A 23492-nucleotide genomic window follows, 5' to 3' on the forward strand; every position below is an offset into this window, starting at 1 on the left:
ATTTTGTATTTTGTGTGATGTTTCACCCAGAAATGTCATTTTTTTGTTACCGAATAAAACAAAATATGGCAAAATATTATGTCGCTGGTTCACTGGCAACGTTAGTAGTCCACAGAAAGCCGAGTTGGACCAAGACATGGGCCTTGATCGACGAAGGGGTGTGTGAGTGTGTGGCTCGGCTGTGGAATTCGGCAGTCATACCCAGCAAATTGTGGTCGCATCATTTCGATCAAATTGATTTGCTATCTAAATCACGTCGTTGTTCTGCGAATTGTCATTGACAAGGAGACCAGTATAGTATGCTTTATACGACCCAAGGTATGATATTGAATCAGATGTGTTTTCATATGCTTGCCAAATCAAATTTTATAAAATTAAAAGGCCCATATAAAATAAATAGCTGTACATGTACATGCTTTTAATACTGCCATTATAATTACTGCCGTGTGTACTGACTAATAATCATGATTGAATATATTAAAAACCATGTGTATAGAACTGTACTCGTGGACGTGGTAGACCTAAATACGTACATAACATAGGTTAGGGTTTTGACCGGGGTTTTGACGTTGAAGTTTCAAAATGTTTTCAACCTAGATAGTAGAGGTTAGTTGAAATCAGGTTGAAATTTCAACGATGATACAACATATCGTGGCCTATTAAGTCCATCAGGTTGAAGTCCTTTTACAAATACAGCATGATTTCAACCTGATTTCGACATCCGAAATTGATTTCGATGTCGAAATTTCAATGTGATTTCATTGTGATTTTAACGTCAGGTACGTGCCCCCTGGGTATGGTTAATGGTATGATAATGTATGATGTATATATTCCATGTATTTCAAGATGATTCTTCTTGGAGTTGGATGCTCGAGAAGTGGAGTTGGATGCTCGAGAAGTCTAGCCACGGATTTGCTCATCGATGAGCATTCAAAATCTAGTCGGATTCGCTGAAGCATGACACTGTAAAGCAATGGAAGTTCAGAAGTAAACACAGTCGATCACGACGGGTGATCGCATCAAAAATTTTGCTAAAATTGCATTTGAACAAAAATTTTGGACTGTTCAAAATAGACAATCTTCATTCAAAAGATACAGTTGACTCATCAAATACATGTAACTTTCGTTCAAATTTCAAGACAGAATAAAATAACATCCATTGCAAAAAATGTCACCACTGAGTACCGACCCGAAAAACGATAGTATACTTTAGCATCGAATGCGTAACTGTGCAAATTTGATGCAAGAGTTCTCGAGTAATCTTGGACTTGACTCACTTGAGGAACTCTATAAGCGTGGTACATTTGAATTAATTATACTAAAGTATTAAATGCGTTATTGTGGATATCACTTGTGGGGAGTGAAATTGCACAAAATAAGGCACACATACCATGATACGATGTCATGATTTTTTAAATCTAATGCACAACATATGCATGATGACCGGGGGGGGGGGGGTCAAATGCAAAGCTGCACTCGATTGCTATATAATTAGAGCATAATGAGTTCAAGAACTCTAGTCTAGCTTCGAATGTGCACACACGATACATTACACATTCAATGATTGAGTGCATTTAGCGCCAATCCGGCTTGACATGTGGTGCATTTTGATGAAATGTGGGGGCGGGGGGGGCACTCATCCCCCTGTCCCCCCGGGATTGACGCCCATGCTAGAGTACATGATTATTGTTTTCGGTTGATTACCTGGTAGCGTTGACTGTTTTGCAACTGATGTTATTTTTATTGTGAAATGTTGAAATTTGATTGAAAGTTATTTTGATGAGTCAACTGTATCTTTTGAGTAAAGATTGCCTAGGGCCTACATTTTTAGTCTAGGAGCTAAATCTCATGCGAGCCTTGATAAAGGATTGTCACTCATGTCTTGATACCATGAGGTTTTAGGATAGACTCTCTGGATCACTGAGTAAGTTGCTGTGACAATTCGCTATGTTTTAAAAACAAATGATTTTAAATCAATGGAATTATAATAAGTGTCCATGATATTTAGCAAGATGATTTAGTGTTGTGCACCTTTAGCATTTAAGGGCCTAATTGACACAATTAATAGCAAGCCGATTTAGTGTTGTGCACCGTTATCACCAATTGCCTACATGCTGCCGATAGGAAGAAAAAACAATCATCCAGGTACATGCATCAGCCTAGCCTGCATGTAGAACATATCAGAACAGAAATGTCACTTTGCTTTCTGAGTTGGGAGTCAAGACCTGATGGTAAAGGTAATACTGAAATAAGATTTTCATCCAGCTACATGTATGAAGAAAAATTAATAATCTAAGAAGTCAAAGCAATAAATTGCTCTGCGCTGGGCCCGTATCATCCATTATGGCCCATGTCGGTAGTGCAAAACATAACAGTCTGCCAGTGCACTGCATAAGCAGTCTACATGTACAATGTATTCATGATGATGACTATAATTCATGCATTATATGCAGCTACACAACTTCGATGTCCATCATTTCTATTCGCCATGTTCATTCAAGTGATCGGTTATTGAATGGTAGAGATTTGCATATCATGATGCATGAATGTGCACCAATACTTTAGCTTGCTCGGCTTTGTGTAAAGTTTGGCAATACCCTAGCCGTATAGTATAAGTTTGTATTAACCGCTTTTAAGGCCATGTGCTTTAAAAGACACTGCAGTCAAAATATGGGAACTGTTTCTTTGAATTAACCATTTGAATACAAAGGCAAGTTCCTATTCACTACTTGCAGTTCCGCCATTATGCATTATTATGTTTTGATGGATCCAAGTTGTGATAATATTGGATCCAAAACATAATAATGATAATATATATTGGTCTCGCTATGAGTTGTAAAATATTGGACTCGACTACGTCTCGTCCAATATTTTAAAACTCATAGCGAGACCAATAAATATGGGCTCAACCGATCCAATTTTATATCACAATGTGCGCGGATAGAGCCTCACACTGGCAGCATGCATGAATATGAGAAGCGAACCAGTCATATTTCATTGTGTGTAAAGTTATGTGATAATTCCTTTCATGTGATGTCAGATATTGTCAGTTTGAGGCTCTCCTTGTACATAAAATGTCGGAACCATGCAAGTAGTGAATATAAAATGTGTGTTAGATTACAAAACCTACAGGTGTGAAATCAAGAACACTTCTCGTTCATATCATTTTTTAAAAGTTGAAATGGAATTGCATACATGCTCTGGTGTGCAAAATCGCCAGGACTCCAAATTAGCACCTGTCCGTTGGCAAAAACCAAGTTTAAAATATTTCAAAAGCACAAATTATACATACTTTTGTTCTGCCATATTCTTTGAACTTAATATTATTGACATTATCATCAAAACCTTTTTGACATTGGGTTTTGATGATTGCCGGCAGTGAAAATTCGACTCGACACTCAGCAGCCCTGGAGAATTGTGGAAAAAATGGGTAAAAACACACAAGAGATTGTGAAACTGATTACGACAGGGTTCGAGGTTTGAGTACGGTTTCACTGCCAAATGTGTGAAAAAAATATTTAGGTGTGAAGAATACTTCTAAAAATGAGCATATATAGTATTTCTAAGGTAAAAATGTCTGAATTTTCAATATTTCTAACTTAGAATACTGTATCTTAAGTCGTTTTTGGGTTAAACATGGATTTATGGCCATTTTTTACTGAAAATGACCAGTTTTAGGTGAAAAAAAATTCACCCTTAATTTTTAATCCCTAATATTTTCTACTATATAGATAAATGTTGTCTTTCTCTGTTATTTTGTATTACCTGATGGTTTATTTGTTCAAATAAAACTGTTTTTAATTGATTTCATAAACGCTTACTTTGTATACCATACCTGGATAAAGTTGAACTTGAAAGTGAAAAACGAAGCCCAAAAAGGTCATTTTAGAGAGATTTGTATCTTAGTTTCGCCATAAAATTTGATCTAAAGAGGCTAGAGACCTCATTAACCCCTCATTTTAATGATATTTCAATTTGCCACACACTGATAATAATTTTAACTTCCTTAAATAAAGAGAAATTGAAGAAAATTGCAAAAATGTTACCCATACCCCTAAGCGTGAAAAAAATATGGCAAATTGTAAAAAAAATTATTTCGGAAAAACTTATGGAGGTACAGCTCTGAAAAGTTGATCGATTGTGCACTCTACCAATCCCCACAATCGATTAGATTTGTGGAATGATGCCATGTATACTTTTTTCAAAATAATTTTTTTTTACGACTCAGATTTTGCCCCATTTTGAGGTTCACGCCATTTTTCTGATGTATCAACCCCTTAAACCCAAAGGTCACACCCATAAAAGTTATTCCAGGAAGAGTAGTCAATGCCTTTCATGTTGTGCCCTCAAATATGTAATTATAAAGGGATGATCTGATGATAATCGACCACCGATGATGAAGAATCTTTCACACCGGAGATGTAGTATGGGCAAAGCATGGTTGCTACTGGTATCCAGCTAAAGTCATTTCCCCAACTGATGTACCTGAACATCTATCTGAAGTTCTATCCTGAGAAAACTGAATCAGAATCAAGTAATAGTCAAGTGGTATGGTGAAGAGAACTTTAGTTCTGTACCAGCTCATCACATCAACCATTTATCAAAAAAAAAGTTGATGCAGCCCATGCTGCTAGATCACACAATATTCGGTTGCGCTATCAACAAGCCATTTCTGATGTCAAGGGTGAATAAAGTGCTATGCTTCAGTATAAACATTTTAAGATTGTGTAAAGGTAATCAGTTATACATTAACACTTTAAGAACATCATTTCTTTATGAGTTTAGACATCAATAGATTTATTGTCTGGGCACCAAGCCTGACCGCTATATGTTTACTAAATATATAGGAATACAGGGGCCTCAGTACCAACATCATTTCATTTTCATACATGAGAACAGTGTTTAAGCAGTCTTTATAGTTTGTTTAACATATTTATAGATTCAAAACAACTTAACTGAAGTAATAATGCTCTGTAACTTTTTTAAAATACAGTTGTGTTCCAAGTAGACTCCCAGGATTCTTCGTAAAAACAACATGCGCTTAGAATTTGTTACATATCTTTAAAACGGTGATACCCTGTGTATTAAAAACTTCAGAAATGGACTCAGCACAAAATTCTAGTCCAGAAAACATGTATAATGTTATGATAACATGAACTTCATTTTTCCCCCATTTTGGCAGTAAAACGGTACTCAAACCTCGAACCCTGTCTTACCCCCTTTTTTCAATCCACCACCTTGCACACATATTGACCCAGATTTATGCTCCATAGCCACTCTACATTGAGATGTACATATCATAACCTTCTCAGCAGAAAGATAAGAACAGCCAACAAATGCATGCATACCGTGTTACCTCCCGGCTTTACCTGCTTGTGTATAATTGCAGTCTATAATTGACATGATTGCAAATTCAGCAGTCACTGATATTACAATGACAATATGGTCATGAATCATGATACACTCTATTTATATTTGGTTTTGATAGATGTATTTCAGTTTGGAAACAGAAGTTGGACCGACATCCCTCCTGAAGAACAATGGCCATCGTCCAATATGTATGGTTGAAACTGTCAGGTCAGTAAATAATTTTTGTTTTTGACAAGATGAAATGTACATGTATAGCTTACAAGTTTCTGCAAACCACAAGAATTTCTATTTGATTGTCCAGCTTGCTGATATACCTGCGGGGAGTCGCTCAGTTTAAGGCATGTTCAGAAAATTTTGAAATTTAATAAATTCATCTGAAATTGCTTTCATTAAAAAGAGAATCATTTAACTTAAAAATGAGTGGGCCTACTATTGGCAATGCTATGAGGAAAGGTATGCTCGCCTGAATGTCCCAAATTTTGTGTCCCAGCATTATGGCTTCCTATGTCTTAACATGTGTGTATGTATTTTACTATTGTATGGCTAAATAGACAGCTATAAGCCTATTTACAGTAAAATGTGAGTCTACAATAATGCGTCAATGCGAAATATTGGGCTTAAATGAGCAGACTTTGCAAATGTGTGATTCAGTGCAAATCTGCATGTATGTCCAACACAGTCAAAGTCGCATATAGATGTGATGTAAACAAAACAAAGATTGCATGGCAGTTGAAGTGCTACTCTGATTTTTTTATTTCTCCACCATGAGGCATACTGTTTTTGCTTTGTTTTATCTTCCATCCCTCCAGATGCTGTATCTTGTGAATGGATGGGTGGATATTGACGCAGATTTTCAGGATAGGTGCATGGGTCATAATTTCATACATGTCAAAGCGTCAAATAAAAAGTCAAAAGAGCTATACCAATGTATTGATCAGAAGTGCACAAGAACAAATCACTAAGAACCCACTACTAAATGGGTTTGGCATGCTCAAAAAGCACACATGTCATTTTCTTCTCATTAGGCAGTAAGCATCATGCTGCTTCACTGAAAGAAAAACAAACAAACAACAAAAAAACAAAAAACAAAAACAAACAAACATGTGTATGTCCAGCCCTTTTAGTTTCCATTTTACAAAATTTTGTGGATAATAATTAATTAACATTTTTAATTTTAATTTTACTGATGAGTAGTGTGTTTGGACATTTTATAATGAAATAAAAAAAATTAGGTTTCCGACAATTCGAATCTAAGATGAACTACAATCATAAGCGTGTTTATGTTTCTAATTTTGAGCATGTGTCACGTTTTGCTCCCAATTCATGATGCATGACCTTTACTATTATATTAAAAAATAGTTGTCAAAATACCTCTTTGAACAAAGATGGTGTTGCCAAAATAACCTCTTTTCACAGCATGATTTTGTAACATTGCACAGTACATGTAGGCCCCTTTTACAATAGGAAATAACATTTTCTATGAATACCAAAATAGGCAAGGCCAGTTTGCCAAACCTATACACACTTGAAATTTAGTCTTGCCTATATGTTATTTATGTCTTTTGATCTAGGTAGGCCATCAGTTTTGTTCTGAACAATGATTAAAACCAAAAACTAAAGGGTAAAACTATTAAAATTACTTTTTCTCTATAGTACATTCAATTTACAATTTTGAACATATACCAATTTAAAAACATGCCTCAAAATGTCTGTCAAACAATAACACACGCAAGATGGTATTGTAATTCCTACTAAACTAGGTTGATATAACAATGCAACATTAGCCACACCTGACACCCAGCTTTGTAACAACATCACTTTGTGTGGAGAAGGCATTTTGATGGTATAATCAATGGTGAAGTGGTGTTAAATCAAACTTATGTATGTTATATTGCTTATGTTACTTTTGACAGACACATTTAAAAAAAATAAAAATGAGTTGATGTTCAGATTTCAAATTTTTAATTTTTTAAAATTTGTATGTTATACATGACAGACACTTGCATATTTTACAGCTTATACATTATTTTACCCTCCCAAATTATACTGATCCTCACATTGTTTTCTCAATCAGTTGCAGTAGGTAAGGTCTAAATATTTACCCTCAGCGTGATCGGTCAAGAAGAAATTTTTGCTTTGGCTAATTTTTTTTGATGAAAGATAATTGGACACTATCACTTTGGGTGATATTGTAAATTTTTGCTTGTTGCCATGGTAACAGGCAAAAGTTTTATTTTTCATTGTCCTTCTGAGTGAGAGTGCTCTTGAAAGTACTTTCTAATCTACTTTTAAGTCTATTTTGCAACCGATGACACCTAAAGGTAACTAGATAGTTAAATGTTTTAACTTAATTGCAGAAAAAGGCAACATTTTGCATGTCAAAACTAACATTTATGTAAGAGTCCAGGCTAGACCAAAAATATTTTTAAATGCATTCAAAACATCTTAAAAGGGCATTTCGTGATCCACAGCAACATCCCCCACTTTTCTCAAAAAAAGTTTAGATTTTTATATCATTGGAAACCTCTGGGTACATAATGTTTATGTACAAAATATTTCTTGCAGATTAATTCGTTTAGCAAAGATATTTTGAAATTTGAATTTCGTTCTGGTATACCAGTATACAAATATTACATGCCTTTATGAGTGTGATAGTACAAAATATATAATGAGGTCAAATTTGGGCTTTTCTATTTCACAAGGCGTAGCCGTGGCGAGTGAAATAGATCAGTCAAAATTTGACCAATTGATATATTTTTACTATTCATGCCATGTGATAGTATACAAATATTAACTGTCTATGAGTGTGATGGTGAAATATAATCACGAGGTGAAAGATGGATTGTTCCATTCCACGAGCGGGCAGCGAGTTGAATGGAACAATACATCTTTCACCGAGTGATTATATTTCGATCATTAACAAATTTAAGACAGTTAATATTTGTTTTATATCACTCATGCATAAATTCTATTACTAAAATACTATTTAAGGTAAGAAATACATTTTTTCATCAACATAACACCATGTTTTGCCGTGATATACTTCACATTTTGGGGTCCACCCCATAACTAAATCAGCGAGTCCAAGAGTCAGCAAGCGGGTTAAGCGCAGGCGCACTCACGGCAGAGCACATGATGGTAAAGACTATCACATGGAGAGGGTGATAGTAAAAATGATAAATGGTAATCAACCAATGAACTGTCTAGAATTTATAATGAGTGATATAATATACAAATATTACCTGCCTATGAGTGTGATAGTACAAAATATATCATGAGGTCAAATTTTGATTTTTCTATTTCACCAGGCGTAGCCAAGTGAAATAGAGCAGTCAAAGTAAAAACTATCACTTGGCTAAAGTCACTGTAATCATGATATAATAAAAGCTATCACACAGCAAAAGTCACTGTAATCATGATATAAAACGAAATTACAACACATTGTCTATGGAGCAGTGTAATACACATAACCATGCATAACTCACAAGTTTACGCAAAATCGGAATCAACTGAAATTTTGGGAATAAGCTTTTTTCGTGGATATCTACTGACAAATGTCATAATAAGAGCATGCTAGGATCACAAAATACTCCTTTAAACAATACAAAAAATGTTGTAAAAATATTATTGTGAAACATTTTTAGGAAACATGTTTGAAAAACATTTTGTCAACACTTGATAACATTGTCTTAGATTGTTTTGCCAAAAAGAATTCAAAAATATTTTCTAAATGTTATTAAATTTACATACCCTCTAACTTGACATTTAAACGTTTTTCTGTTTAAGCGTTTAGAGTGTTAAATACTGTATCATATGCATTGTTAAGTATATTTCTTTTCTTTCCAAGAATAAATGGCATACATATACATGTAATTGTTGTGTTGTTTTTTTGTTATTTACAGGGAAATGTTGAAGAGATACTAGGAAGTGTCAGAAGGGCTTACGGAGACAAACAACCGCATTCTTTTGACCACTTATCAAGCAATCTGAAATTGGCTCAACTTGGGGAAATGGGTGTATATTAAAACCCTGAATTCAGCAGTCAAGTAAGTTGAAATCAGAACTATGATGCATTACATACATAGCTGTTAATCTGTAAATTCATACGATTTATAACAACTTTGAGAGACTTGTACACCAGCCCACCTTATCCAAGACAGAGCCGAGTCCCTTTGTATCTATCTGAGCCAAGTCCGGGTCTGGGGTGCCAAGTCAAGCTCTCATTTATCACTGCTTTTGTTATGTCAAAATAAAAGCAACTTGAAAGCATTTAGAACTAGAAAAGTCATATTCTCGCCCAATGCCCACCTAATTTAGTTAGGTCCAAACAGTCGGTCTCTCTCCCAATGACCCCATTATTTAAATTTGCTCTTTACCATGTTTACTGTGAAAGTGCCATACCTACACTTATAGGCCCATATCTATTTCATATTAAAGTGCTCCCCCTGAGGAAAATAACCCTCAGTAATGTTGTGTTTATGTAGCCAGACTCTTCTTCTCTCTTCTTTTACAATTCACATCACCAACAATTTAAGGGGTCCAAACCAAAGGGATAAGGTGTCCCCCGGACATGCAGACTTACAAGAATGCGATCCCGTGTCCCTGGTCATCAGATGTCCCTGTTTGGTTGGTTTTAGACCAGAACATGTCCCCATTCGTTGGTATCTAAAAGCCAACATACACCCCTACACAGTAGTACTACAAGTGTCATACAGCGGTCATGTGGGTTGTTTGTGGGGTGTGTATGCAAAACACACTACATGGAACTCAACTCACATGTATGCAGGGACCTGGAAAGTGTCAATAGGTTTGTGCATCATACATGCAAGGGCAATGTACTCAGAGGGGGAATAAATTATAGAAAAATAACATCATTATCTATAATTATAATAAAAACAAATCACCCTTCAGAAACATCACAAGATAATGTGTTGAAATTATTTCCCAGTTTACCATTTTATTCTGCAAATAGGCCTACATGTATTCACTTTCAGATATTTTGAGTCAATTTTTATTTTATAAATTATGAATAATTAATTATCAAGACCTGTTTTATTTCATTTATGATGGTGACAGAGAAACCTAAATAATTTGGTGGATAGATATTTGAGAGATTTGACAGCCCTCAATCAAGTACATGAAGGAACATGGGCACATAAGTGAAATCAATCAATTTTCAATCAAAATTAGATTGAATTTGACATTTTTGGACAATTATTTCACAATTTGTATGGATTTATCTGTAGTGAGCTGGGACCGGACTCGGCTTTAAGTCTGAATCCTTTTTCTGTCCGAGTCCGAGCCGAGTCGGACAAAAAGTGGCCCAGAGTCCGGACTCGACAAACGATACGTCATAAAACAAAAGAAAACTCAAGAGTTACTTTAAGGGATCCAAAATGAGCGTTTATTAACGTTTCGACAGTATTTTTTGTGGGACATGAGAGCACCTCAGACCTATCGAATTGCATTCTGAATACTGAAGCATGTCTTTCTGATATCAAATAATTTTCATTTTTTAAAATCACAATATAATACAAATTTTATGACAAATTATAAAAATTTGATATTTTTCAAATTTTTGATATATAACAGTCCTCGAAGTAAATTATATAAATCTAATGATATATTCTTAAAGTGTATGTAGCAGGAGGAAAAGCCGATGGTCAATTGAAAATTTTGACCTTTCATATTGAAGATATGGATTTTTTCCTAAAAGACCTAATTTTTTTTGGTGTTTTGGGAAAAAAATCCATATCTTCAATAATGAAAGGTCAACATTTTCAATTGATCGTCGGCTTTCATCCCACCTACATACACTTTAAGTATAAATCATCAGATTTATAAAGTTTACTTCAAGTACTGTTAAATATCAAAAATATCAATTTTAATGATTTGCCATAAAATGTGTATTAAATTGCGAATTTCAAAAATCAAAATTATTTGATATCAGAATGACATTCTTCAGATTCAGAATGCAATTCGATATGTCTGATGTGCTCTAATGTCCCAAAATAAATACTGTCCAAACGTTCATACCCCAGCCCTTAAGGGATATGGTTTTTTGTGGGACATGAGAGCACATCAGACATATCGAATTGCAATACGAAGAATGTCCTACTGATCATTATTCAGTTATGGAGCAGTGCTAACCGCAAGTTGACCACAGTGTAGTGTTGGGTAGTGCTTAAATTATCCTCTGGTCAGATGACATGTGATTATAGGCTGCTCAATACCTTTGGCATGATCGTCTGGGCTTATAATGAAGTATAGTCACATCAGGGTTTTAGATTACGGTACATGTACAGAAGGGGTGTTGTTCATAGGGACAGCCATCTGATCGCTCAATATAAATTACCATGTTGACCAGAGCACTCCTAAACTTACACACATACACACCCGCACTCATGTAAATCAGAATCACTTGTACTATACATTTTTGCTTAAATTCCTGCTTTCTTCTCAATTCTTCTGTCAGTGTGCTTCACTATTTTCATAAATACGTATTTTTAAACCAAGCATCTGATCAGACCACATTTGTGCTGCCATAACAGCTTGTAGACAGGAAGTCTGGAAGTGACCTGGTCTTCCTGTACATTAATTCTGAATGCAAAGGCGGTACATGACACCAGATTTAGCCACAAAAATTGTCTACTTTGTTCAACTTTGTGATATTATTGTAAACGTTTCCATTGTTTTTTATAACATATCAGAAATTCGAAATCCCCCAATGTGTAATAAATTTGCTATTTAAGTTTGACTGAACTTTGATGATATTTATCTGAAAAGTTCCTATCCTGTACAGTGGTCAATAGCATGAGGATTTGGTCACACTTGGTGGTCTTGGTATGTCACGTCCATGGGTCACGTGCATAATTTATAAATATGTATTTATAAATATAATCGAAGTTATCTGTCTGTAGGCCATTATATTTGTTCATAGTCAGCAATGCTGCTATCTACTGTAGATAGCTCATATGTGACACAATATATAAATTATAAATTTATATTGTATACATTTATGTTCATTTATACACTATGCAACATTCTATTTTATCATTGACAAGATATTTAAATTAGTTATGCCTATATTAAATTTACTTTCACAGGTACAGTAATCCAACCAATCTGAGTTCTACTCAGATGATTGTGTCTGATGATGATACAGTTTTCATCTTCAGTTGGTGAGGGCTGAGGGGCAGGTCATGAATGACAAAGAATGTATTGCACATTTAGTAGCCCAGATGATCGGGCTGTGTTGACAAGGTAAGAATTCTGTTCTGTATTCAATAATGCTTTTTGTGGGGTGGGGGTTGGAGGGTGTACTCCTTGTGGAGCCTTACTACCGGACTTAAATCTCTCTGATATGAACACCGATTTTTTCTTCAATTGCTGCTCACCAGGGATTACTTTAATCATAAATCATGCATATTTACACCTTAACATACTTTTCGTACCCCTTCAAGTGCAAAATTCTGACAGGGTCTATCTTATTTAGAATTTTCCAGAGAATGCAAAAATCAATTTCTTATTTGCCAAAGCACTGGCCATGGGGGGTGATACACTTTTTTAACAAAACCTCCATATTAAAAGGAAAATCCTCAAAATTAGTATATATTTTGATTGGCAAGCTATTGATGTCTTGTTGGTGTCAAATTAAAGCAATGCAACTGTTTATGACAATAAATCTTTTTCATATACCATATTTTGTCAAATAGTGGCCCTCCTCAAATAAAGGCCCCCACACCACTTTTTTCAACCAAGATGTTTCAAAAATGCCGATATTTCCATGCTATCTTGTGTAGTATTTGATTAAATACAGTATAAAGTAATTTTGATATAGGTTTTTCTCAGTTAATTTAACACATTTTTCGTTATATTTAATATCCAGTTAAGTTTGAATTTGTACTTAAAATTTTGAAGTGTCTATTTGTAAACTTAAATTTCGTCTTTGGTCAAATAAATCCATATTTTGATCAAACGTATTCATACAATGTTCATTTAATTTCGTCAAAATGTATTTAAATTTCGTCCATTGTAGGGGTTATCAACTTAATGTGTAAATATATTTCGTCTTTGATCAAATCTTTTCATATTCTGGTCATTTAATTTCGTCTTTAACATAAAGCATGTAGAAGTAGGCCTGCATATTTTCTTTTTCTTTCTGTCTTTCTCTCTTTCATTCTTTCTGTTTATCTTTCCATTTTTATATAGTTCATATTTCTTTATTTTGTTTTCTTTCTTCGTTATTTCTTTTTCTTTTTGTTCTTTTTTTTTAGTTTTTTGTTTCTTTCTAATTTTTATATCATTATATATTTCAAATGTGGTTGTATGGCCCTCTTTGTCTCGCTCCCATATTATATATTGTGACAACTGTTATTTGGTCAGAATAATTTTAGACACGTCTGTTCGGATTTATATCAGCAAGGTGAGAACTAGTGTTATTTCAATGCATTGGAATAGGAATTGAATTTGATTTAGGCCATTTTTCAGTGCAATTCAGTGCAGTGAATCGAAATGGGTTTTTTTTATTTGAATTCAATTAAATTCATTTAATTCAATGTTTTATTCTTTCATTTCAATTCAATGCATTGAATCGAAATGTATTTTTGTTCATTTCAATTCAATTCATTGAATCGAAAATGCATACAACATGTATTTGATGCTACCATTTCACCTGTATTGTCAGCTTATCAGTTACAATGAACATTCTCCTGAACTGCTTTTAGCCAAATGCCCGGTAAAATATATCAGTGTTGGTAATAAGAATTGAATTTGAATATGCATTGAATTCAAATGCTGTGAATTGGAATTGAATTCAAATACTGTGAATTGGAATTGAAATTGGTTAGCAGTTAATTTCAATGCATTGAATTGGAATTGACTAAAAAAAGTGATTTAAAGTAGAGAAGACTGAATTGAAATTGCATCAAAATGATTTTATATATAAGAAGGTGAATCTGAATCTGAATTGAATTGAAATTCATTTTCTGAATCGAAATAACACTAGGGAGAACCCAATACCAGTGGTTGAAATCTAAGATGTAATTAATGAAGGCCTACAATGCATTATGGAGGACGAATTGCTTTGATCAAAGCATGAAAATTAATGAACAAAGACAAATTATATTTGTGCAAGTACTGTCCATGCAGCAGGTGAGACGATTTCAATGCGCTCTAGGACGAAATCAAATGAACACTGTATGAATCTTTTTGATCAAAATATGAATTTATTTGACCAAAGACGAAATTTAAGTGTACAAATAGACACTTCAAAATTTAAAGGAAGAATTAGTACTTAACGGGATATTAAATATAACAAAAATGTGTTAAATTAACTGAGAAAACCTATATTAAAAGAAGACAAAAATCATGTTTTTTTACCATTTTAATTGTTGGTTTTTCAAATGTTTTGAAATCTTTAATGTGACTTAAACCACAATTTTGCATGGTTAGCCTAAGAGACCATATTCTTCAGATTCCAAATATGTCTTGCCAATAATTTAATTTAATTTAATTCAATTTTAAAATAAAAATCCTAATTGGTATTTTGACCATTTTATCAGTATTTGGTGAGCTATTGATGTCTTTTGGTGTCAAATAAAGCTACGCATCTTTTCATATAAATTCATTTTAATGTTGAAAATGACAAAATTTGGGCCAAATATTTATGTTTTTTACCATTTTATTTGTCAATTTTTGGTTTTTATCTACTGAATTGAGGAGAGCTAAGGGCTATATGATGAGGTCATTACTATCTACTAAAGATGTCATTATTATCTACTGAAAATAGCTGATGGCTATGTGAAGACATTGCTATCTACTGAAGATAGGTGATGGCTATGTAAAGGCAGTGTTATCAGCGCTCGAAATAAGGCGCGTCCTTGCGTCAAATACCCGTGAAAGTAGGCGCGGACCGTCAATTTCCTCACGGTGCACGGGTCCGCGTGACCCGTAAAAGTTGAACCAAGCAAAGAGCAGAAAATCACAGTTTTGTTGTTCCACTGGAAAATCTGGTTCACATAATAGGTCCAGCTCCCTCAGTACACTTTCATTTTAGATTCCCATCAAGTTTTCAATCCGGGTTTTTCTACAATCTACATACCGTGATCGCCGTAGCTAATTCTCTCTCTTGAAATTTCAAAAGCATGGGTCCGGGGTCGGACCTTTGAAAATTGGTGAGGACCCTTGAAATTTCAAAGGCAAGGGTCCAGAGGACCCTTGGATTTTTCTTCTTATTTCGAGGCCTGAGTGTTATCAAATGAAGATAGCTGATTGCTCTGTGAAGCCATTGCTATCTACTGAGGATAGCTGATGGCTATGATATGTCATTAATGTCTACTGAAGATAGCTGATGGCTATGTGAAGTCAGTGCTATCAAATGAAGATAGCTGATTGCTCTGCAACATCATTACTATCTACTGAAGATAGCTGTTGGCTATGTAAAGTCAGTGGTATCTACTGAAGATAGCTGATTGCTATGTAAAGTCAGTGCCATCTACTGTTGATAGCCAGTGCTATCTACTGAAGATAGCTGATTGCTCTGTGAAGTCACTGCTATCTGCAGAGGTTAGCTGATGGCTATGTGAAGGTGTTTCTCTTTACTGAAGATAGCTGATAGCTCTGTGAAGTTATTGCTATCTGGTGAAGATAGCTGATTACTGTATTACTGAAACAATCTGCTAAAGATAGCTGGAAGGCTATGTGATGTCATTGCTATCTGCTGATGTTAGTTAATGGCCATGTGAAGTTATTGCTAACTATTCAAGATAGCTGATGGCTCTATGAAGTCATTGTTATCTGCTGATGTTAGGTGAAAATTTATATGTGAGGTCATTATTATCTACTGAAGATATAGCTGATGTCTAATATGGAGTCCTTGCCAATTACTAAAGAAAGCTGATGGCTATATGAAGTCATTGCTATCTATTTAAGATATGCTCTGTGAAGTCATTGCTATCTTCAGAGGTTAGCTGATGGCTATGTGAAGTCATTTCTATCTACTGAAGATAGCTGATGGCTATGGTAAATCACTATTTACTGAAGATAGCAGATGGTTATGTGATGCCAGTGCTACCTACTGATATTAGCGGATGACTATGTGAAGTCTTTGCTATCTGATGAAGATAGGTGATATCTATGTGAAGTCATTGCTATCTACTGAAGATAGCTAATGGCTATGTAAAGTTAATGCTATATACTGGGGTTAGCTGATGGCTCTGTGAAGTTATTGCTATCTCTACTAAAGGGAAACAGGACATTTCGCCTCCATTCCATTTCGTAAATAAAGAGTACCAAATAGAGAGTTTTAGACGCAAGCTGGTAAGAAAAATGGTCCAAGGTTTAATGGGGCTTTTACGTGCTCTCACAACTCATTCCGTAAAGACAAACACACTGTCAAAACCCAATGGCATATCGTTCAACCCTAAACTATGCCAAAACACACTAAATCATACCGCCCAGGCCTATATCATACCTCCAAACCCGAAGGACTTTGCAAGAGGGCACAACATCATTCAACAATGATAGATTTGAAAAAAAGGACATTTTATTATTCAGAATAGAGATCACAGTGACTCATTTCGGAATAAAGAACCTTTTTTAGATTTCGGAATGGAGAACATTTTTTTCATATTCGGAATAGAGAGCACAGTGATTTGATTTGGAATAAAGAACCTTTTTTTTATTTTGGAATAGAGAATACAATTTTTTCATATTCGAATAAAGAACTTTTTCCATATTCGAATAGAGAACCTTTTCTGTTTTCAGAATAGAAAACCTTCACAATAGAGAACTTTTTATTTTCGAATAGTGAACCTTCGAATAGCGAACATTCAGAATAGCAAACCTTTGGAATAGCAAACTTCGCCCAAATACCATTAGTCACTTCAGATATATTATTATTAGAACACATTTATAGAGCACATAAACGTAAAAAAACATCTCAATATGCTGACAAGCAAATTAACAAAAGCAACAATTATGAACATCAAATGCAACCCTGGCCCTGGGTACCCAAGGATGGCGAGGATTTGGGGTTTAAAAGTTCAAGTCCAGGGTAAACACCTGGCCAGTCCCGGCCCCTCCCGGGCAAAATCATGAGCCACTCCCTGGCCCACCAAGGGCAAATATCCAATACAAACTGATGCAAACCCGGGTATTCCACGGCCCAAGTTCCCGGCCCCGACGGAGCATGAGATATAGGCCTAGATCTTTTTGTCAATATAGTGGGGATCTTATGCGGGTTCAAATATGGAATGTAGTTTCGTTGCCAAAAGCATAACCCAGGGCAGATCTCGTAGCTATTATACTGGAAATCACCGGTTAAACAATATGATGATTTGGGGCCTGAGCAGTGATAAAGACCTCAGTATCGCTGGATTTCATGTTTTTGCTGACTTGGAACTTCTGCCATGTTCAAAGGCCTTTGTCTGACACAGCATTTATTTCATAGGCCTAATGGTTTTAACCCTATTCTATTACCCACATCAATTCCATGCCATATGGCACGAAATGGCTCATGCATGTAAAAATAATATTTACACAAAATTAATAAGGTCTTATCTTTTGAATAGTTTTGATAATTTATCCCTTCTCTGTCAAGAAAAAACCTTTTTTTCGTAACATAACTACCATTTACACATCATAATATATTTTAAAATGTCAGAAACTTGCATATTTTAACCATTTTTAGGCCAAATATTGCCCTAAAAATAGCCCCAAAAAGGTCCTTTAATTATAATATAGTCCAAATCAACTCGGCTTTCTTTCAATTATATGTAGTAACACAGCAGTGTATTTTTTTAAAAACAGCATGAAAATGCCACATTGATGTACTCATATACTTCAAAAATGCAAATCAAAATATTTTTTTCATTATATTTGGCTAAGAGCTCATTAATTATTCATGAGCTAATTTGCTGATAATATTTATCAGGAAAAGAGTAGATGCTTTTGAGATGTGGTGTTACAGTCCTGAGGCTTCTACAAGTGACATGGAAAGACAGGAGAACAAATTCCTGGACCCTCGACAAGATTGGTACAAGTCTAAACCATCAGAAGCAACTGTAATGGAGAGAAAGCTGAAGTACTTTGGCCATATTGTCAGGAAACACGGAGGTGTAGAAAAGCAGATTTTGCAAGGGGCTCCCACAGTATTAGACATCAACAAGCTTCAGAGAATCCAAAACATGAGCGCTCGCCTAATCTCTCTTACCAAAAAGCGGGATCACATAACTCCCCCATTCTACGCGATCAACTTCACTGGCTCCCAATTGAGGAAAGAATCTACGCAGCTTACCAATCTTGCTCAATGTAGTGCCAAGCAGCACAGGATTTTGACATGCTGTCCATCCTAAGATGTTGATCAAAATCAGCACCAAGATTCCTGATTTGTGGTGTAGGATTGACAACAGGGAAAAACAGTGGCATGATCGACGGGAATTATATAAGTAAACATTATTTTTCATCAGGTTTGCCGTTGCAAATAATAAAGGAGACAAGTAGAAAAAATCCCGCCTGGGAATCGAACCCAGGACCTCAGGTTTACGAGCCCTACGCCTTAACCACTTGGCCACGGGAGCTTCATGATTAGGCTGGTTGAAATTTGCACGGAAAAACAGTGGCATGATCGACGGGAATTATATAAGTAAACATTATTTTTCATCAGGTTCGCCGTCGCAAATAATAAAGGAGACAAGTAGAAAAAGTGATCCCGCCTGGGAATTGAACCCAGGACCTCAGGTTTACGAGACCTCGCCTTAACCACTTGGCCACGGGAGCTTCATGATTAGGCTGGTTGAAATTCAAACACATAAGTGGTCACTTAAACTTATCTCCTCCCCGCAAATAGCCCATAGTAGCTAGGGCCGTTTAAATAACCGCTTATGGGTTCGAATTTCAACCAGCCTAATCATGAAGCTCCCGTGGTTAAGGCGTAGGTCTCGTATACCTGAGGTCCTGGGTTCGATTCCCAGGCGGGATCACTTTTTCTACGTGTCTCCTTTATTATTTGCGAAGGCGAACCTGATGAAAAATAATGTTTACTGATTGACAGCAGCTTTACCCACACTGACAGAAGGTAATTGGCGAGGCGTCGCAAAACAAGAAGTAAAATGAATGATTTCTGTTTTGCTGTCATATAAAACAAGAAAATTAGAGGACATCCATGTTTTAATGTCCTTAACACAATTCTCACTTTCTCTATAGCACTGTCCTAATTTTGACATTGAAACTGATATAAGGTTGAGAATCATCTGCAAACTTCATACAGGAGAGTCCATGTTCAATAATGCTCTCTTGGTGGGCACTATAGAGAGTAAAACAAATGGACCACACACTCTCACCTGTGGCATACCATAATCAGTCTCTACAGGATGAGACAACACACCATCAGCAAGGACACTTAGACTCCTCCAACATCATAGCATGATTTCAGACGATTAATGAATACCTTGTGGTCTATGGTGCCGAGGGCTGCAGTTAAGTCTAAGAGGACCAGACTGGTCTCACCACCTTGCTTGTCAAGATCCATGAGGATGTCATTATACACACGAGTTAAAGCAGTCTCAATACTATGATACTGCCTGTACGCCGACTGAGAAGGACCAAATAGATTGCTAGAGTTTAAATGCTCAACATACTGCTTCATAGTGCAGCGCTCTTATGACCTCACTTAGAAACGCCAAGTTGGAAATAAGCCTGTAATTTTCATTGTTTCTGGGTTACTAGACTTCTTCAGGATGACGTAACAAGGGCAGATTTCAGAGCATTGGGGAACACAACCGTTTCAAGGGACACATATTGGTAATTGCAGTGATATGTGGCAAAAGCAAGTCTAGATTGTCTGCTAACAACCAAGCAGGAAGGGGGGTCAATGGGATATAAGGAAAAATATTTAAAAAATATGTGAAATGACAAAAAAAAATTTCTTCACTCCAACAAATCTGTTAAGATTAGAACAGACAAGAAATGTAGTCAAATTTAATGTTTTCTTAAATCTCGAACCGGACGCGAGACCAGGAGAGCCATGACCAAGACCATCAGGTCTGATACTCTCGAGGCCTACAATACTGTTGTATGTTGTTGATCAAGATTGAACACAATCAAACAACGCTTTCTCTTCCCCAATTCATGAACGCACTTCCTTGTGCATTTAAATGCGTAACCTTTGGGTTGTCAGATTATTATAGTCCATTCAACAAGTCAACAAGTCAATTGTGGTTTTAGGATTCCTAGTCATTCGCAATACTTTGAGACTGAGATCTGGTTTATTCAGGGCTGAATTTACCTTTTGGGTGGCTCTGGGCCACTAATCGGCAAAAAAAAACCCATAAAGAATGAGAAAAAAAATCTAGCACCTGTGTAGCCTTTTTTCGATTTAAAAAAACGCGGTAGGGATATAGGGTTGTTCACTACTCTCTTAAATAATTGGCCGTTTGAAATATTTCAATCTTTTAACAATTGATGGTAGGAATCAATTTAAATAGATTGAAATGGTTTTTTTTTTTTTTGACTCTAACTCTTTTTGTTGACTGATTTCACTATCCAATCATGTGTTACTTCTCATGTATGCCAAATGGTATGTGCTGCATAATTATGTTCAATCGAAAAAGATTTGCTCCTAACTTGAATCGCTACTGAAATTACAGTTGTAAACAATTTGAAACCTAATTAGGGACGGCAGAAGATTAAAAGTTCAATCGTTTTGATTGAATATTCAATTGAGCAATTACATGTACCCATATCTTTGTATGACCTATTCAGGACTGTCGGCCCTATTTTTGTTTGTTTTGTTTTGTTTAGTTAAATGTTTGCACTCACTATTAACCTTTCATAATTTTATTTTAATTTTTCCCCTTACAGGTGAAAAGGACACATTGACACATGGACTTGTTGAGAGAGTTCAACCCACAAACATATCATGCAAGATTGAAGGACTTGAGTTATCCAAACTGGAAAAAAAAAATGTTAAGAAGATCAACAAAGTTGTTTATGAAACTTCATGGTATGATAATGCAGGAAACCAATACTCCTATCACAGATTATGGACAAATTTATGTGTAAGAAGGTTTTGAAGCATGTTTGAACTTTCCTCTTCTAAATGGTAGAAATTGTGAATCTTGCTCTCTTTGCAAAGGGGTACTGAAGACCTCCAACACTTTCATTGCACTTGTAGCACTCTGAAAACTATTTGTTCTGAGGTGTACTGTATTTGAAGCTGGAGCATGATCTGATGATTGAAAACAATTTTAAATCTGGATATCAAAATATGTTAGTATACCTATAAATGAAGGTATTGATAATAGTTTTTATAAACTTTTCTTAAAAATCAATTAAATTTTGATGGATTGTTCCATTTCTTCGCCTGTCTCATAAAGGGGAGCAATCCATCTTTTGTCCATGAACCATCACATTCATAAATTTGTTTAATGAAGTTTGTTTGGCTTATATGAGACGTAAATTATTCGGCTTTTGTTACTGCACGTGTCAATAAAGTTCCAACACACGCTCACGAAAATTCACATAAGCGTGCGCCGGTTACGCATTACGCAACGAAAAACTAGCATAAGCATTGTGCCCAACTGCGTGCATGCCATTCTATATCAATACACGGTGTTTAGAGTCTTATTTTTTTCGCCTTATATAAACCAACAAACTTTAGTATTATGTATCATGATGATATTCACCTTTTGAAGCTTTATGATTAGGTCTTGTGGGTTTTAATACATTTTGAAAATTGAGTTTTAGTGACAGTTAAATGAAGGGATATGAAAAAAGTTACACCCTACACTTAAGGTCCTCACTTTTCATTTTTTAATACTGTAGAAAGCTATGATGAATGTAATGGTTTAGTTTATTCACTTTCTCCCTACGCCAAATTATCGAAATATTTTCATCAATTTTATAATTTGCTAGTAAATAAACACAAGGATGTAAAGTTTCAAGATTAATTATATCATATTTACAGGATTTTTTATGTTCCATTCCCTATACAATTCTGTAGGAACAATAAGGACCACTACACATTTTCGATAAGGCCAAAAACAAACAGTTTATGTCCGCTTCCTTTGACCAAAAACCATAAATGCTGTACATTTTTTAAATTATTTTTTTCTCAAAAAAGGAGAGAATGTGCTAAAAGGTGAATTTTAAAACCTATGTGTACAGGAAGCTGATGCAAATCTTTTCATACGCGTAATCTATCTGTGACATGATAAAGAGGAATGAGTCTAATGTTGCCAATATTGATTTTGAGTTGATAAAAACAGGTGATGCATTTGTGTGTTTTTGAAGTAAGAGAATCACTTATCTACATGTATGGTTATAATAATACTTTAAATAACATTAATGTGAATAAAATAATAATGAACAGAAATTGAATATTGATGACATCATTCTTCTTGATTATGTTAACATTTGTAGTCTTTAAACATGATTTTACTGCACTATGTATGGACATCAACAGTTATAATAGATTCCATATCACATTGGAGTGATGGGGAAATGTTAAATTAGACCTCGACTATTGTCCCAAATAAGGGACGGCTGGTCATTAAGATTATTATTGATTTCTGATTCGTGTCTCAAAGAAACTTGCCATCAAAGAAAAAAGTGCTAGATAAAATGTATGTTGTTTGTACAATTAACTATAAATAATTTTGGAGTTGCTATAAATTCAAACATGTCGAAATATAGACCTACATCATGTTTTTCACCATATTATTTGAATGTTAAACAAAATGATTGATACCTATCAAATTACTATAAAAATGGATGAGTCTGACACATCAAAATTCAACATAAGATCCTAATAATCTGTAGATTAATTGTATAACAAGTCATAAACTACACATTCTGGACATTTCAAGAGTATCTGAGTATCCATTGTATTTGGAAGAGGCAGGCTTTCCAATAAATATCAAAATTGTTACAAAAATGCTACATTGCAAGATATAGGTTAAGAATGTATTGTAGGTCCTGTACGAACAACATACTAGAATATCGAGAAGGCCTTCACTACTCTTTGAACACAGATATAATGCAATTCGGTATAATGCCAAGTTTGGATCTTTTTTTTTAAATCCACTACATTGTATTTAAAAGGGCATTTCGTGATCCACAAC

The 23492-nt window shown here is 35.1% G+C and overlaps 1 protein-coding gene and 1 long non-coding RNA gene across 3 annotated transcripts in view; both read left to right on the forward strand.

Annotated features, from left to right (window-relative positions):
• The window catches only part of LOC140165925 (RNA-binding protein 41-like), a 340068-nt gene that overhangs the window by 15157 nt on the left and 301419 nt on the right, over positions 1–23492 (forward strand). The gene's annotated exons all lie outside the window — the stretch shown is intronic.
• LOC140165918 (uncharacterized) lies at positions 9395–21643 on the forward strand. The gene is made up of 3 exons (XR_011860788.1): positions 9395–9416; positions 12477–12633; positions 21232–21643. It is a non-coding gene; the product is annotated as an uncharacterized lncRNA (long non-coding RNA).

The sequence above is a fragment of the Amphiura filiformis genome, chromosome 1 (genome assembly GCF_039555335.1).
Source record: "Amphiura filiformis chromosome 1, Afil_fr2py, whole genome shotgun sequence".
Classification (NCBI taxonomy): Eukaryota; Metazoa; Echinodermata; class Ophiuroidea; order Amphilepidida; family Amphiuridae; genus Amphiura; species Amphiura filiformis.